This window comes from Lontra canadensis, unplaced genomic scaffold (genome assembly GCF_010015895.1).
Source record: "Lontra canadensis isolate GAN:19392208 unplaced genomic scaffold, GSC_riverotter_1.0 scaffold6, whole genome shotgun sequence".
In the NCBI taxonomy this organism is placed as follows: Eukaryota; Metazoa; Chordata; class Mammalia; order Carnivora; family Mustelidae; genus Lontra; species Lontra canadensis.
In genome coordinates, this window is record NW_022631000.1 from 3,930,062 (window position 1) to 3,948,630 (window position 18,569).

An 18,569-nucleotide genomic window follows, 5' to 3' on the forward strand; every position below is an offset into this window, starting at 1 on the left:
GTCAGGGGGGCCTGAGGAATGTCACATATATTACCGAGGGGAGGGGAGCGGGTGGAGAGCGGGTGCAAGGTGCCATCTTTTGCTTTGTCCTCAGCCAGCCTCCTGCTCCCTCATCATTCTCCACTCTAAGAATTGTTCCACTTTGTTGAGAGCCTCCACTCTCCTTCCCAAATCCTCCTCCTCTTCACTGTGTCACCTCCAGTTACCTGAGACTCTTTAAGTACACAAAGGGCCTTTATTTTAGCAGGAAGGAATGAAAGAATACATTAAGGTCATTTGGGTACTTTTAATGTTCCTTATGTTCTGTAGAGAGATCAGATCAGTGTGAAACTAGAAGATAAGAGTAACACAAGTGACACCAGTAACCACAACAAATAACCTCAATTATCTAACAAGACAGTGTGGCCATGATGATGGAGGTGTCTCTGAGTAAGAAGTCAGCGGGTCTGCAGCAGTGGTTTCCTATGTCAATTTAAACTGGCTTGTGTTCATGCAAAATCAATTCACACTTCTCCAAAAGAACCAGCCTTTGTGGTGGTCTGTGATCTTAATTAGCAATCACAGGACCCTTCTACTTTTTGTCAAATACATCTAAAATAGGATTGTACTGACTTTAAGGATTTTACAGTGAAGATGGCTTGGGAACCTTTAATTTCTTTTGTATTCCTACAGCCAGACTTGCCTGTTAACATTTTGAGACTGAGGCAGAAATGGACATGAGAATATATAAGAGGTTCATCACCTTGTTTATAACAGATAAGAAATCTTACCCTTGACCTCTCAAAACCCCAACAATCTCTTCTGTGTCAAGTCAGCAACACTAGACACCAGGAATCCAAGTTGAGCAATTCTTCTAGCCATATTATATATCTTCACATAAAAATGACAGTGTTGAATTTTCCCCAAACCCTGTGCTTCTGGTAAATAGTGAAGTTGATAGGAATCCCTATCCTTATCTGCAATGAAAAAAAAAAAAAAAAATCCTTCCCCCCCCAAAAAACAAAAAAGCCATACAACAACTTACTGAAAAGAATCACTCTTCCCCATATTTACTTAGATATATTTAGATAAAGCTCTGAGATGCCTCCACCTCCCCTGTTTACCTATGACAAGTCCAGACCCTCCAAATTCCCTTTCCTTTCCTCATAAATAATTACCTGCCCTGCTTGTCCCCACAAGTCAGGACAAAGTGCTTCCTAACCAAATTTTGGTTAGAGTTCTTTCCTTCCCTCAAGTCCCTGAACTCTGCCCCACCCTCAGCCTGATCCTGCCTAGAATCCTTCCGAAGGACTCCTCCTGGGAAACAGGAAAATGGGCCGGCTAAAGAAAGAAGCCAATGACACTTTCTCTGATCCACTATCTGATCCACTTTTCACCCCACTTTCCCACATCTCATCCTCTATCTTGTCAAGTCCTCTCTACATAAGAAAAGCCCTTTCTGCCTAATTCTTGAGACTCTCGCAGATCTTATGGTCCCAGATTATTCCTGTGGCAATACCTCCCCTTTCCTATTCTGATAGTCCCTCTCACAGCTTACAATTATCCTTTTGAATAAGGTCTCTCCTTACCAAGGTCCAGAAATTTTTTTTTTTTTTTGATGAAGGTTTACAAGTTTGTTCCAGAAATATTTTTTTTTATTATTTTTATTTGTGGTTTGTAAGGGAGATTGCTTTCTCTATGCTCCAAGTGCCGTTGTAAATACCTATTTCATAGATCAATGAACTCTGTGTTGATGTTGAGAAAAGAGACCATGGCGTAGGTCCCTCTGGGATTTGCCTGTTTCCTGTAATAGGAACTGCCTTCTGAAGTGACTGGGCAAGAGAAGGAGCACGTGTTCTTTAAAAGACTCTTCAGAGCTTTGGAAAACCAGACAAAGGCCTCTCTAAAAGTGGGCAGACTGCTCAATATATTTCTAAATCTTTTGAACACCAGACGTGACTTTGGGTTGAGAGATGATCTGTGATTACATTGCTTGATATGGGATACCATTCCCTCCTAAAGAAAGAGGAAGAAAACATTACTTATTTAGGTCATTCAGAACCAGGGATTTTGAGGAGAGAAAATGACACAGGAGTACTTCCTGAGACAGATGCCAAGTTTTGGTAAATTTTACAGTAGTGAGGTTTCATTTGTAACTGTTTTCATTAAACAGCAAGAGAGTCTTTGAGTCTTGGCTCGGAGTAATTCTAAGATAAAAGACTGAAGAGAACATGATATGTAAATGCAGAGGGGCTTGGCTCCTTAACTCAATCACCAAGTATCTTTTTTGCTGTTGAGTACAATTACTGCCTAGAAAAACCAGCATTCCCACCAAGTCGCAGTCCTTGAGTTTTTAGTCAACATGTTAAATCCTAGTGATTGGCTGTTTTTACCGTTGGCCTCCCTACTGAGACCCAGAGAAACAGAAGTTGAGTGTCCAGCTATGCCTGGGGCAAGACGTTGATTATTGCACAGTCAGAAGCAAAATAAACTATCTGAAGATGGATCAGAGAACAAAAAGTTTGGCTTTGGAACAATGGGGAAAAATTGCAATTAGGTTTTTTTTCTTCCTTTTTTCAAAGGTACACTTTGGCTTGCATTATGTATTTTGTATCTTTGTCTATTGGCCTTTTGGCTAATCACAGTGCTTTCTACATTTTGATAGAGTGGTAATACAAGGACAAACTTATTTATTACTTTCGTCTCTTAATTGAACGTCAATCATTTCCATTCGAAAAGAAATGACCTTCTTTGTAATTGAGAACTTCACTGATCTTTTCCTATCCTGCTCTAATATTTTAGTACATACATTTCCTTTTATTTTACTATTTATAAAGTCATTATAAATCAAACCAATTGCAGTATAACAGGAGATGCTTGGCATTTTCTATCTCAAAGACTCATTCATAATTTCCCAATTACATGTAGTTTAAATACATAGCATCCAATCTGCAGTCTTTGAAATGGTGCCAAATTCCATCTGCTTTCCTGCATATTGTTACAGTTATTTCTGAGCATGACATGAGAGGGGGCTTCTGAGAACTCTAACTTGAACACAAACTTCCCTCAATAGAACCTTACTGTTAATCTTGCAATTTTCTGTTCAATACCCTTCTCTTACATAAATGCATAGTTTTATTGATTTCCATATCCGGCCGCTTAATGACCTCCACTAGCAACCTATCAGCATTTCTTTTCCATTCGGACCAGGGGGAGCTGATACCTCTTCCAGCATTGCCTCAAATTCATAAAAGGTCGATTCTAATGGAATGCAAATAGAATTGCCATATGTAAACGCTGCCGGAAGGCTAGATTTTTTCTGATGCAATTCTTAGGTTTCATCTCCAAATTCTATCCAAAAGTTTAAAGAATTTAAATTACCCTTTGAGAGGGCAAGTTCAAAATTTGTTCTACGTAGTGTCACTAGTCAACTATCTTTTATTATCTTAGCTTTTCCTTAAGATTCCTTGTTTTCTTTCCTAGTGATACCATTTAGTTTCCTGAGTACTTGTGGCATTATACATAATGTATGCATAAGTTTTTAAAAATCGGCACATTGAGTTGATGGAATTTAACATTCCTCTGGAAAATTATAAATATCCCAGTGCTAAAGTCTGCTATCCCACAGGCACACTGAACAGCTGAAACAAATGGAAAAAAAAATTCTTGTTCTTTATGCATTAGGCTAACGTCATGATAGGTTTATTACATAATCTCTAACACATTCTATCTTGGATTCCCAGCAAAAGTACTGTCATTCCTCTAAAAATTAGGCATGTTGTTGCAGAAGTACTTCGGTATTTTCTCATTCTTTTTTTTTTTTTAATTTTTGTTTACTTTGTACTAATTTTTATTAAAATACTGAAAGAAATATTAAATTTTGATAGCACATACTGCCTGTGTGATTATTTCCATTTTTAGATGAACTCTCAAATGTTGGCTCATTCAGTTGGGTCTCTCTTATTCTTCTGCTTGGATTAGTATTTTTATGGCTTCTATAAGTCGTTTGGACTTGCCAGAACATTTTCTGTCTCTCATTTCTCTAGCAATATCAAGCTCTCTCCACTGCAGTGTTTTCTGTGGCAGACTGAAACTTTCTTTCCATCAGTGTTAGCAACAATTTTTATTTTTTTTAAAGATTTATTTATTTATTTGAGAGAGAGAGAAAGAGAGTGAGAGAGAACATGAGCAGGGGGAGGGGCAGAGTCAGACTTCCCTGCTGAGGAGAGAGCCCAATGTGGGACTCAATCCCAGGAGCCTGGGATCATGACCTGAGCCTAAGGCAAATGTTCAGCTGACTGAGCCACCCAGGTACCCATAGAAACAATTTTTAAATATGGTGTGAAAGTTTCTTGGTGTATTCCATACTGGTGAGAGAGGTTACACAGTAACAACTTTCCATTTCTTAGCTAGTCCCACGTAGATGTCAACCAGGTATAGACCGGAGGCCAGAAACATAGATTTATAGGAAATACTGTATTTATCCATTGTCCGTGACTTAACATCATTTTGATGCCAAGCTCTCATCCTGCAGGCTGGTGAGATATTCAGGTTTTGCTATACTTTGGACTTTCCTCCCTGCCAGGGGAGTATTTGATGCAGTGCCACTGATTCTTAGTGGAGTGTGAGGGGGCACCCTCTGGTAATGGTTGTGTGACCACACTAGTAACTACCAGTATGTCCCCTGTACTTGTCTACACAGCCCACTCAGATCCCACTCCTCACCAGACAGAGTTATTTTCATGGGGCTGGGTACTCTGACGTCTGTGTTCCCTCTTTTTAGAAATACCACATAGATTCTTCTCTTGCTGTCTTCCAAGGCCAGCTCCCTACTGATCTACGATCTACAGTCCTCTTCCTTGCCATTCTAAAACCCTGGTCTCCACATCAGACTAAAATTTAAGAAATTAAGATTTAGAAATCTTAATTCTGGAAGTTCCATTGACTATTTCTGCTGTCTACCTTGCCAGAAATTCCCTTGCTGGCACAGAGAAACAGTGGGCAGGTGGGGATGGGGAAAAATCTGTATCTCGAAACCCACCCAAACCCACGTTAAATATCTTCTGCCTCTGTTTCTGCAGTAAATGCTGTGCTGGTAAACCAGTTCTGCCTCTGGCACTGAGAAACCTCTTTCAGTTACTGGGATTGCTTCCCACAAATAGTCCTCAGCTGTCTAATATTTCCAGGAATTTGTCTTAGCTGAAGAGACCCATATTGCCCAAGGTCACACACCTTCCCAGGGTCAGTCTGCAGCCCAGTTAGGGTCTCAGGCCTAGACTTTTTTGCTCCAACTCAGAGCAACTTTGAAGGGTTAGTCCATTTTAGAGGTGCTAGGGAATTGGCTGAGCCCTTTCTGTGACTGCATGGGGCCTTACAGCTCCCTCTGCCCAGTCCTGTTTCCTTCCATTTCATGCAGATATTGATCCTAAAAAAATTCCCCATTAAACCTGCAGGAGGGAGATTTCCTCTCACCCTGCTTTCAAGGAACTACACTGAAAAAACTTGGCCCCTCCTGAATCAGTAGCCGGCCTATTACCTCCCATTAAAGGTATAGGGTATGAAAGCACAGAATGCCTGAGAGAGTGATTGCAGGTAATCTAAAGATTTATTACTCACTTAGACATAGACAAAATAAGGGAGGACCCCGGCTAAAGTAGTCCATTGGCAAAGAGTTTCCTGAAATCCATGTAGCAAGAGACAAAGAAAGAGATAAAAAGAGAGTGATTGGGGGGGGCAGTGCAGGGAGAGAGAGAGGGATCAGGGGAAAGGGAGCAGGAAAGCACACAAGCCTCGTTCTTGGTATAAATAATCTAGATCTAGGTGATACCAGCCCATCTATATCCATACGTAAAATAGAGAAGCCTACTGGCAGGATTTTTTAAAAAATGAATTTATTTATTTATTTGAGAGAGAAAGATTGAGTGACTGAATGTGAGAGAGCACAAACCAGAGGGAGCAGAAGCAGAGGGAGAGGGAGAAGCAGACTCCCCACTGAGCCGAGAGCCAGATGCAGGGTTTGATTCCAGGGCTCTGAGATCGTGACTTGAGCCAAAGGCAGATGCTGAACAGACTGAGCCACCCAGGCACCCTAGGATTTTTATTTTATTTTTTTAATGCAACAGGAAAATTTTGAGTGACTAGTCTTGGTGGGAGGAATTAAAGGATAGGGTAGGTTGCCTTGCATATAGGGATTTATGGAACAGAAGTGAGTAGAACAAGACATCTGATGGTTTCCCTCCTGACAGGGCTTAAAAAGATTTAGTTAAATGGTGGGACTTAATTCTGGTTAACTTTATTTCTCTATGCAACTTCTCTTTCTCTTTTCAGACTTTTCAAAGTCTTGATACTTGAACCCTTTAGAGTGTCTGGCAAATACGATACCCTAGTCAGTTTGGGCTGCTATAATAAAATAACATAAACAGGGCAACTTATCCCCAAGAAACATTTATTTGTTACAGTTCTGGAGGTAGAAATCCAAGATCATGGTGCCAGCATGGTTGGGTTCTGGTAAATTTTCTCTTCCAGGCTGCAGACAGCTCCATTTATTGAGCTTGCTCTCTGCTCTCTTCTTATAAGAGCACTAAACCCATTCCTCAGAGTTTTTCCCCTGTGACCTAATTACCTCCCCAAGGCTCCATTTCAAATTCATGACACTGGGATTGGATTTCCAACATATGAATTTTGGGGGGAAAACAAACATTCAAGTCCATAACATACAAATACCTTTATTCCCTAATCCATTTAGAAGTCTCTAATTATTTCTAAAAAAAAGAGAGCTCTTTTTTTTTTCCCTCTACTTCAGTGTTTTTTACTTATTTTCAAGTCACCATACCTTACATGCCTATTCAACTGATGTCTTTTGTGTTCTCCCCCTTGGTTCTCCCTATCCTTCAGCAGTCTTTTCCTGGTCATGGGCTCCTGTGGAACATTCACCATGGGTCTGTGTGTCTGGCCAGCAACATGGAGCAAATGAAATGAGGGTCTCATTCTTATGGAAATAGACTTGGCTGTTGAATTTGATGATAGAAGTGTACCTAAGAAGGCAAGGTGTGTCAATAAGTTTCAAGGAACCTGGGGGTCAGTTTGCCAAGACAAAATAAAACAAGAAATGAAACAGAAACCATGTCATAATGGAAAAAAAAAAATGAGAGAAAGTCAGTTTCTCAAGCCTATGGGCATCTCTGAAACACACCGATCTGGTACCTGATTACCTAATTATAAGTCTTAGGGTGACATCAGAGTCTTCTTCAGAGTAGGGAAGTCCTGAGGTAGAAGCATGATCTATGTTTAAAGTCTGACTCATAGGGTAGTCTGAGAAATGTCTGTCAGATTTGGCTCAGGACTTAGGACATGACTTGTTTTCAGGAAGGAGATCATAGATTGTATTCTCCTAGAGGTAGAACAAGGGCCCCAAACCATATATATGGTTCATATGAAGACTGGCACCAAATTCTTGAATTTATTCCCATTCTCTTCTTGTGTCAAGGAATATATTAGAGTTGACTGGTTCATGATGGTTTCCATATTGGTAGGCCAGTTGCTTAGAACAGAAGTTTACAAAATCAAGGACTGGTTGTAATTTCTTCTCAGTTTCAAATCCTCCAGCCCCACTTATGCCCCCATTCAGTCACAGAAGCATTCCAATAGCAAATTCTAGTTCTTACTTCCCTTCAGCTCTCTGATGTGTGCCAGTGTCTTAAACACAACCTATATTGTTCTTTTCCAGCTGCTTCTAGCTTAGATGACACTTGGTATCCCTTTGTCTGCACTGTTTCCTTCTAGATTTTTACAACCAATTCTATTTTTCCTTTTCCTGGGCATTGACATCTTCCTCCAGTGAATTCATAGGATTATACTTCTCAAGTAATTTCACCTATTTAAGATAGTCTGCATTTTTTTACCATAAGTAAAATTTCTCTTACAAGACTGCAATGTTTCATTGTGGGAGAAAAATTTGAATGTGGCAAAGTGGGGTGGGATTTCTTTTAAAACAAACAGAAGTTCCTGGGACTTTATAACCATCTTTGCAGGTTATTGATTTATAGGAGACAAAAACTGGTAGGCAGATGAAGAATCATGAGAGGGAAAAGTTGGGGATTTTGCAAAATGAGATTTAGAACACCTTAGGGAAGTAGAACTTGGGAGAGTTGTTCGCCTTAAAGTATTCTTAAGGAATGATCACAGAATCCAAGATGTAAGTCTTGATTAGTAAAATTTCAGGGTCTTTTGGGGAGAAACCTGTAGGCATGGTGCTTCTTAATATCACCTAAATCAAAATCTACTCCCTACGTGCATGTGACTCAGAAAAGTTACTGTAGTTAAAAATTTATTTGATTCAGTGTCTACTGTTCTTTAGTATTTGTAAGGTACTTCATTCAACACCTGACCTTGCATATATTATCAGCACAATAAATGGTAACTATTGCTTCACTTTTTTTATTCTCTTAGATGAACTTTAATATAATTTGATCACATTTGAAAAAAAAGGTCATTGCTGATATATTCAAATGAATTGCTGATTCAGCACATAAAACAAGGTAAGTCTCTTAATCAAGCATGATAAAGAGAGAAATAACTGTCCTGGAAACGAACAATGTAGAAAATAGAGACAAATAATATACTAAACTAGAAAACATTGTTTTTGAGGAAATCAATAGTATCGTCATGTAGCCTTCCCACATGAAAAAATATCTGAAAGGAACCTCAGACTCCTTCATGCCCAGGTTTTAAGGGCTGTTGATCTTACCTATTCCTTGAAACTGCAGTCCCACGGTTGTGGCAGACATGTAGGGTATTGTAGAGACATAAGGGAATGATTTGGAGTAACACAATTTATCATTACACAGTGAACATGTGCAGGGTCACTTGTATATGGATATTTTTCAACAAATACAGAGCAGTCCTGTAAACGTATTTTTTCTTATGATTTTCTCAATGACATTTTCTTTTCTTTAGCCTACTTCATTGTAAGAATACAGTATGTAATACATACAACATACAAAATGTGTGTTAGTTATTTCTGTTTTTTTTTTTTTTAAGATTTTATTTATTTATTTCACAGACAGAGATCACAAGTAGGCAGAGATGCAGGCAGAGAGAGAGGGAGGAAGCAGGCTCCCTGCTAAGCAGAGAGCCCGATGCGGGGCTCGATCCCAGGACCCTGGGATCATGACCTGAGCCGAAGGCAGAGGCTTTAACCCACTGAGCCACCCAGGCACCCCAGTTATTCCTGTTTTTGATAAAGCTTTCAGTCAAGATTAGGCTATTAGAAGTTTGTGGGGAGTCAAAAGTTATATGTGGATTTTTGGGTGCACAGGGTGGGGGAAGTGAGTCTATACCCCCCTGTTGTTTAAGGGTCCAGGATACTGTTAGCTCTTCTTTTCAGACAAATTTGACAAATTAACATTCACAGATCAATTGACTCATTTGGACAAAACATGATGGTTTTCTAATTCAAGTGGAATACAGGTGAATTACAGGCTTGGCAGAGTTAGGTGAGAGACATTTTATAACTGACCATGGGTACCATCTCCTGATTTTTTGTTTCTTTGTTTTGTTTCTTCTTTTAGTTCTTTTTTAAAATTAAATTAAATTTATTTATTTGACGGACAGAGATCACAAGTAGGCAGAGGCAGGCAGAGAGATAGAGAGGAGGAAGCAGGTTCTATCCCAGGACCCCGGGATCATGACCTGAGCCGAAGGCAGAGGCTTTAACCCATTGAGCCACCCAGGCGCCCCTCTTCTTTAGTTCTGATCCAACATAATCTATTAGACTGTCACATTCACACTTGCTTGTTATTTATTTAGTGAGCTCTATTGAGTGCTTGAAGACTTGTGGGCAAAGCTTCTTTACTTGAAGAACTGTGTTACTAAGGGCAGAGGTGTTAATATAGATTTTGGCCCCTCAACCAGGAAAGCACTTAAAGAGAAGCCGCCACTAAATGATTCAATTAGTCTAACCTCTCACCTGGCCTTTCTAAGGCGAGAGACTCTTCTGCCACAGCAATAGCCCAAGACCATCCCCTCTGTCATTACTCTGCAAGGAATGGAGTTGTTTTTCTAAGTCAAAAGCTTTTGTGGGACAGATCTAAGGATACAAGAAAGAATAAAGTGTTGTTGGTAAGCTGAGGCCAGTATTTCATGAAATGACTTGAACTATCTGTTCTACAGTACTAGTTTATAAAGTGTTAACTACAACAACAACAAAGCTGGCATGAGTATCAGTGATTTGACAGCTTTCATGATAAGAATTGGGTTTACTAACAAATTGTGGATTTCCAGCCCTCTACACTACACAGTAATTTCCAGGCATTTTATACTTGCATTTTAAAACCACTTCTGGCCTGCCCGCTCTACTTGAATGTACTGCTGATCTAAAAGCCTTCTTGATTCTCTTGTGCTTTTTACAGATTCTTTTGCCATTTGAAGAATCAATACTAAATGCAAGCATACAAAGACAGCATTTTATACTTGGTATTTGGAACAACAGTAGGGTGTCATTTATCAGTACTTTTTCAGGCACCAGAAAATTATAGGGCAAAATAAATTTATAGAATAAACAGTTTTCCAGTCATAGAGATTATGGTACATCAGTTTCTAATGAGATATCCATGCTCAGGTAGACATAGAAAGCCTTCATGGAAGTGTAGAAACCCTTTGAAATGAATGAGCATTGTTAGTATTGTAAAACTGGGGAAAATATTTTGCCTGCTTTACTCAAAAACTTTTAAAGAAACCTAGCAGCAAGAGATGCTTGAAAAGTAACACTATGGGATGCCATTTCCAAATTTTCTCATTGAAAAGAAGAGAGGGATAGTGATTTACCCTCTTAAAGTTTTATATTTGGGGCACATTTTGGGAAATTCACTTTCGTACTGAATATGAGACACTGATAAGACTTATAAAATGTTTCCATTTTTATACTCTCGACTCAAACAATATTTATCTATACTTTCCATAACCTGTCTCTCAGCAAGGCACTGGAAACACAAATGATCTCATTAAAATACTCCTTTCAAAATGTTTTCCTGAATAGAAGTTGGAAGAGGTTTCCAACTGAACTGAAAAAAAGAATAAAGAGATGGAATAACAAAACATTGAACTTGGAAATGTCTTATTGTAGTTTTAATTTTAGGTTTACTGTATCCTTTAGATGTCAATCAAATCTGCTTTCTGTATATTTCTAAATCATGTCTGTTAAGTATATCCTAAATGAAAAATTACTTTTTTAAAAACAATCATCTAGGTCTTGTTCTTGCACCTATATAGAGATTAAATTTAAGATGAAAGGATCTGAAATTGTATGTTTTATCCCCACTCTACACCAATGTATTTTTTCATATTCCTTTGAGCAAATGTTCTAAAAAATAGTTACAGATTTAAGAAGGGGAAACAGAAATGAGAATTTCATAAAGTCGTGCCATGTACTAGGCCACATGTGAAGTCCTTTCAGTATTTTATATTATTTAAATCTTTAGCCACATGAATAAGTTTGAACTGCTCATTTTGCAGTGAGGACACTAAGGCCCAGAGTCATGACGTAATCTGCTCCATGTCCTACGCTAAGAGATGAAGTAGATAGCCAAGGCCAGGATTTTGATACTAAATACTTCCTTGGATCCAAAATGCATTTTTGAGAAACAAGTTGTACTATGTCCTTAAGTGGATAGCCAACCAGGAGGATAAGCATCGTTTATTCAGAAAGTGCACTTTTATTTGTATTACAGGTTATTTTATAAATACAATTTAGCAAAAAACAGTGCCCATCTAATAAGTGCCTTGATGTTGTTGGAGCATCACACTGATTCTTTCAATCCAATCACTCTGTTTCCTCTACCATTGACCTTTCAAGTCTCTCTAGATAGCTTAAACAACATTTCACAAGATTTAGCTTTTTCAATGTGTTTCCTCAATTGCCTTGTGGGGTTAAAAGAAAAGTATTCTCATTCAAGGAAGATCAAATGACATCTTAGCAGGAGATGCTACTGTGAGCACTGAATAATACCTACACAATCAACTCTAGAATTGCTGTTTTACACTAAATTATACAAACATGTATTCCTAAAACCCCAGTAAACCAATTTTCTCTCCCATGTGATATGAATAATTTCTGTACTTAAACCTGTGTTTCATAACTAAATAAGGTGAATACGATTTTACTTTAACCATATACCAGGCATTAAACATCTATGAAGACAACTATGTCTACCACTGCTAATTATTAACACATCATCACTTTACTACTGCTACCAGTCTGAGGACTTAGCATACAACAGACACTGTCGAAAAGACTCTACCTGACTCAATCTCATTGTGTCTTCATAATATCTCTAGAGAGAAATTAGGACCCTTATTTTATAAATGAAGCCAAGCCTTAGAAGGTTTGTAAAATGTGTCTCTGGTAAAGGAGGTATAATTGTCTACCCGTATATAAAATAGCTTTTCTCAAGAAAATTAACCAGGGGAGGCTTGTTAATGATTTCAGTTCTGTATGGATCTTCTTATACTGGAATACCCCTTTTACTGTAGACTCTCCAAGGCATATTTAAATGTCAGAGATAATTCCTACTGCAAGGCCTCACCTGATTTTACTAATTCTACACAAAATCTCAGCAAAACCTATAGTTACATTTCAATTACCCTTAGGGAGTGACCCTTAAGTAATTCTGTGGCAGTTACACTAAAATATTATTTTTATTTTAAAAGGAGAAGCATAATATAACCACATTTTTATTATCCTGAAAAGTAGAATGTGAGACTGTTATCTATAATTTTTGTATTTTTACCCCATGTTTCCCTGAGTTTTACTTGTATCGGAATGAATCTATAATTTTGCATTTGGCTCTTTCACTTAATAGTATGTAAAAAATTTCAATTCATTATTTAGTTCTCTATATTTTACCTCCTAAATATATTTTGCCTGTGGTCCTTTCCTCTCTAGCTTTTCTGACACCATCCTAATCCAAGCTACCAGCTTCTCTCTCCTGGACTTCAATAATATCTTTCTTAGCAGTTCTACATTCTGGTTCACCTCCCTTCTTCAGTTAAGATGTTCTCAGAAAATGTGAATTTAATCATATTATCATTCTTAAAACATTTCACAAGTTTTTTTTACTGATCTTGATATAAAGGCAAATCTTCTGCAGAGTGATGGCCATCTGCTCTTACAGCTTCATCCAGGACCAAATTCTACATCTTTCTATTAATTTTAGTCACATTGCTTGGGCTGCCATAATGAAATACAACAAACTAATGTCTTTAAAAAAGGAAATTATGGACTCCTGGGTGGCTCAGTTGGTTAAGCCACAGACTCTTGATTTTGGCACAGATCATGATCTCAGGGTCGTGGGATTGAACCCCACATTGGGCTCTGCACTCAGCTTGGAGTCTGCTTGAGATTCTTTTTCTCTCTCTTTCTCCCTCTGTCCTTCTCCCAGCACATGTGTGTGAGTGTGTATGCATGTATGCTCAAGCACACTGTCTCTCTAAATAAAATTTAAATAAAATCTTTAATTTTTTAAAAGATTTTGTTTAAATTCTAGTTAGTTAACATATAGTGTGATATTAGTTTCAGGTGTATAATAGAAGGATTCAACACTTGCATACAACACCCAGGGCTCATCACAGCAGGTATACTTATTCCCCATCACATATGTAACCCATGTCCCACCCACTTTCTCTCTGGTAATCATCTGTTTCTTATAGTTAAAAGTCTGTTTTAGAGTTTGTCTCTCTTTTTCTTTCTTCATTTGTTTGTTTTTTAAAAATTCCACATATGAGTGAAATCAGGGCACCAGGGTACCTCAGTCAGTTAAGCATCTGACTCTTGATTTGGCTCAGGTCATGATTTCAGCATTGTGAGTTTGAGCCCCGCATTGAGCTTCATGCTGAGCATGGAGCCTGCTGAAGATTCTCTCTCTCCCTTTTCCTTTGCCCCATCTGCTCATGCTCACTCTCCCACTGTGTCTCTAAAAATAAAATAAAATCTTTAAAAAAAATCATATGGTATTTGTCTTTCTCTTACCAACTTATTTCCCTTAGCATTATACCCTCCATATTCATCCATGTTGTTGCAAATGGCATGATTTTATTTTTTTTATGGCTGAGTAATATTCCATGGCATATATATACCACTTTGTCTTTATCATTTATCTATGAATGGATGCTTTGATTGTTTCCATATTTTGGCTATTATAAATAATGCTGCAATAAACATAGGGGTGCATATATCTTTTTGAATTAGTGTTTCATATTCTTTGGGTAAGTACCGTAGTGTGATTATTGGATCATATGGTAATTCTACTTTTAATTTTTTGAGGTGTTTCTATACTGTTTTCCACAGTGGCTACCCAAGTTTGCCTATCAACAGTGCATGAATGTTCCATTTTTCTCCACATCCTTACCAATACTTGTTGTTTCTTGTATTTTTGATTTTAGCCATTCTGACAGGTGTGAGATGATATTTCATTGTAGCTTTAAATTACATGTCCCTGGCTATAAGTGATGTTGGGCACCTTTTTATGAGTCTGTTGTTCATTTGCACATTTTCTTTGGAGAAATGTCTGTTCATGTCTTCTGTCCATTTTTAAATTGGATTATTTGTGGGTTTTGTGTTGAGTTATATAACTTCTTATATATCTTGAATGCTAACCCTTTATCCAATATTTCACTGGCAAATATCTTCTCCCATTAGTAGGTTGTCTTTAATTTCTGTTGATTGTTTCATTTGCTGTGCAGAACCTTTTTATTTTGACGTGGTCCCAGTAGTTTATTTTTGCTTTTGTTTCCTTTGCCTCAGGAGACATATCTAGAAAAATGTTGCCATGGCCAGTGCCAAAAAAAGTCATTGCCTGTGCTCTCTTCTAGGATTTTTATAGTTTCGGGTCTCACATTTAGGTCTTTAATCCATCTTGAGTTTATTTTTGCGTATGGGATGAAAATGTGCTCCAGGTTCATTCTTTTGCATGTAGCTGTCCAGTTTTCTCAAGACCATTTTTTGAAGAGACTGCCTTTTTTCCATTGTGTATTCTTGCTACCTTTGTCAATGGTAATTGGCCATATAATTATGGGTTTATTCTGGATTTTCTATTCTGTTCCATTGACCTATGTGTCTATTTTTATGTCAGTACCATACTGTTTTGATCACTACAGCTTTGTAGTATAACTTGAAGTCTAGAATTATGATATTGCCAGTTTTGTTTTTCTTTTTCAATACAGCTTTGGCTATTTGGGGCCTTTTGTGGTTCCATACAAATTTTAGGATCGTTCATTTTAGTTCTGTAAAAAAATGCTGTTGGCATTTTGATAGGAATTACATTAAATGCCTGGATTGTTTTAGGTAGTACAGACATTTTAACAATAATTGCTCTTCCAACCCATGAGCATGGAATGTCTTTCCATTTCTCTGTGTCTTCTTTAATTTCTTTCATCAATATTTTGTAGTTTTCAGAGTACAAGTCTTTCAATCTTTGGTTAAGTTTATTCTTAGACATTTTATTATTTTTAGTGTAATGGTAAATGGGATTGATTCTTAATTTCTCCTTCTGCTACTTCATTATAGGAGTTTGTAAATACAATAGATTTCTGTACATTGATTTTGTATTCTGCAAATTTTGTATTCTGCAAATTCTGTAAACTAAATTTGTTTACCAGTTGTAGCAGTTTTTTAGGTTTTCCATATACAGTATCATATCATCTTCAAATAGTGAAAATCTTACTTCTTCCTTGCTGATTTAGATGCATTTGATTTTTTGTTGTTGTTGTCTGATTCCTATAGCTAGGACTTCCAATATTTTCTTGAATAAAAGTGATGAGAATGTCTTTCTCCTGACAGTAGAGTAAAGCTCTCAGTTTTTCTCCATTTAAGATAATGTCAACTGTGGGTTTTTCATTTACGGCTTTTATTAAGTTGAGATATATTCCCTCTAAACCTAGTTTGTTCAGGGTTTTTAATCATCAAAGGATATTGTACTTTGTCAAATGCTTTTTCTGTATCTATTGAAATGAACATACAGTTTTTATCCTTTCTTTTATTAATGTGGTGTAGCACGTTGAATGATTTGTGCATATTGTACCACCCTTGCAACCCAGGAATGAATCCCATTTGATTGTGGTGAATGACTTTTTTAATTTATTGTTTAGAATTAGGTAGCTTAGTTACTATTTTGTTGAGGATTTTTGCATCTATGTTTATCAGAGATATTAACCTATAGTTCTTTTTTATTGTGATGTCTTTATCTGGTTTTGGTGTCAGGGTAATGCTGGGTTTATAGAATAAATTTGGAAGATTTCCTTCCTCTTCTATTTTTTGGAATAGTTTGAGAAGAATAGCTATTATCTATTCTTTAGATATTTGGTAGAATTCACCTGTGAAGCTGTCTGACTTTGGACTTTTGTTTGTTGAGAGTTTTTTGAATAATGATTCAAATTCTTTGCTGGTGGCTGGTCTGTTCAAATTTTCTATTTCTTCCTGTTTCAGTTTTGGTGATTTATATATTTCTAGGAATTAATCTATTTCTTCTAGATTATCTAACTTGTTAGCATATAGTTTTTCATACTATTGTCCTATAATCCTTTACATTTGTGTTGTGTTGTTTGTTCTTTCTCCTCATTTGTGATTTTCTTCATTTGGGTCATTTCCCTTTTCTTTTTGATAAGATCTGGCTAGAAATTTATCAATTTTATTAATTTTTTTCAAAGAACCAGCTCCTAGTTTCATTGATCCCTTCTACTGTTTTTTCAGTTTCTCTATCACTTATTTCCTTTCTAATCTTTATTATTTCCTTCCCTCTGGTGTTCTACTTTTGTTTGTTGTTCTTTTCTAGATCCTTTAGGTGTATGGTGAGGTTGTTTATTGGATATTGTTCTTGCTTCTTAAGGTAGCCTTGTATTGATATATTCTTCCGTCTTAAAACAACTTTTGCTGCATCCAAAAGGTTTTAGACACTTGTGTATTCATTTTCATTTGTTTCCATGAATTTTTTAATTTGTTCTTTGATTTCATAACTCATTCACTCTTTAGTGTGATGTTCTTTAATCTTTATATACTTGGACTCTCTCCAGATCTTTTCTTGTGGTTGATTTCTAATTTCATAGTGTTATAGTCAGAAATGGTGCACAGTATGATTTCAGTCTTCTTGAATTTGTTGAGACCTATTTTGTGGCCTATCATGTGATCTATTTTCTAGAGGATATTCCATGTGCACTTGAAAAGAATGTATATTCTGCTGTTTTAGTTTGAAATATCCTGAATATATCTATTTAGTCTATCTGGTTCAGTATGTCATTCAAAGCCATTTTTTTCCTTGGTGATTTTCTATTTAGATGATTAGTACATTGATGTAAGTGGGGTGTTAAAATCCCCTACTATCATTGTATTATTATCAAGTAGTTCCTTTATGTTTGGTATTAATTGTTTTATGTATTTGGATGCTCCCATATTGGGTCCATAAATATTTACAATTATTATAACTTCTTATTGGATTGTCCTCCTTATTATTATATAGTCCCCTTCTTTGTCTCTTGTTACAGTCTTTGTTTCAAAGTCTAATTTCTTTTCAAAATCATTTGCATGATAAATGTTTCTCCATCCCCTCATTTTCAATCTATACATGTCTTTAAGTCTAAAATGCATCTATTGTAGACAGCATATAGATGGGTTTTGTGTTTTTATCCATTCTGACACCCTTTGTCTTTTGATTGGAGCATTTAGTGCATTTACATTCAAAGTAATTATTGGTAGGTATATATTTATTGCCATTTTATTACCTTTTTATAGTTGTTTCTGGAGGTTTCCTCTTATCCTTTCTTGTCTTTCTCTCTTTCATGTTTTTCTGATTTTCTTTAGTGATATATTTGGATTATTTTCTCTTCATTCTTTGCATGTTTTTTGTGGTTTTGATATATGGTCACCATTACATTTGTATATAACCTCTTCTTCATATAGCAGTCTATATTAAGTTGATGGTCATTTAAATTTGAACCCATTCTTTCTCCTCTCTTCTCCATGATTTGGGTATATGTTATTTTATTTTATTTCTTTTTTTTGTGTGTATGTGAGTTCTTTGACTGATTTTTTCACAGAAATATTCATTTTTACTGTTTTTGTGTTCTCTTTATACCATCACTTTTTTTCTCTCCTTTCCACTCAAAAAATCCCCTTAAATATTTCTTGTAGGTCTGGGCAGTGATCATGAACTCCTTTAGTTTTTGTTTGTCTGGGAAACTGTTTATCTCCCCTGTTCTTAGTGATAGCCTTGCTGCATGGAATATTCTTGGCTGTACATTTTCCCCATTCAGCACTTTGAATATGTCATGCTATTCTCTTTTGGTTTAACAAATTGCTGTTGGAAAAAATCTACTAATCTCTCTCCTTTTTTTTTAATGGATCAGTTATTTAATTAGGTTCTTTGTAAGAAATTCAAAATTTGTGAGGATAAACTCCACTTGTGAGAGAAAACACAGAGGTAGCCCTGAAACTGAGGAACAGCTTTGATTTGGGGCACTATTTGTGAGTCCATAGTTTTCTGACCAACCTTGCACTGCTCTGTAATTTCATATTTCTCTTTGTTAAAGATCTCACCTTCCTGGTA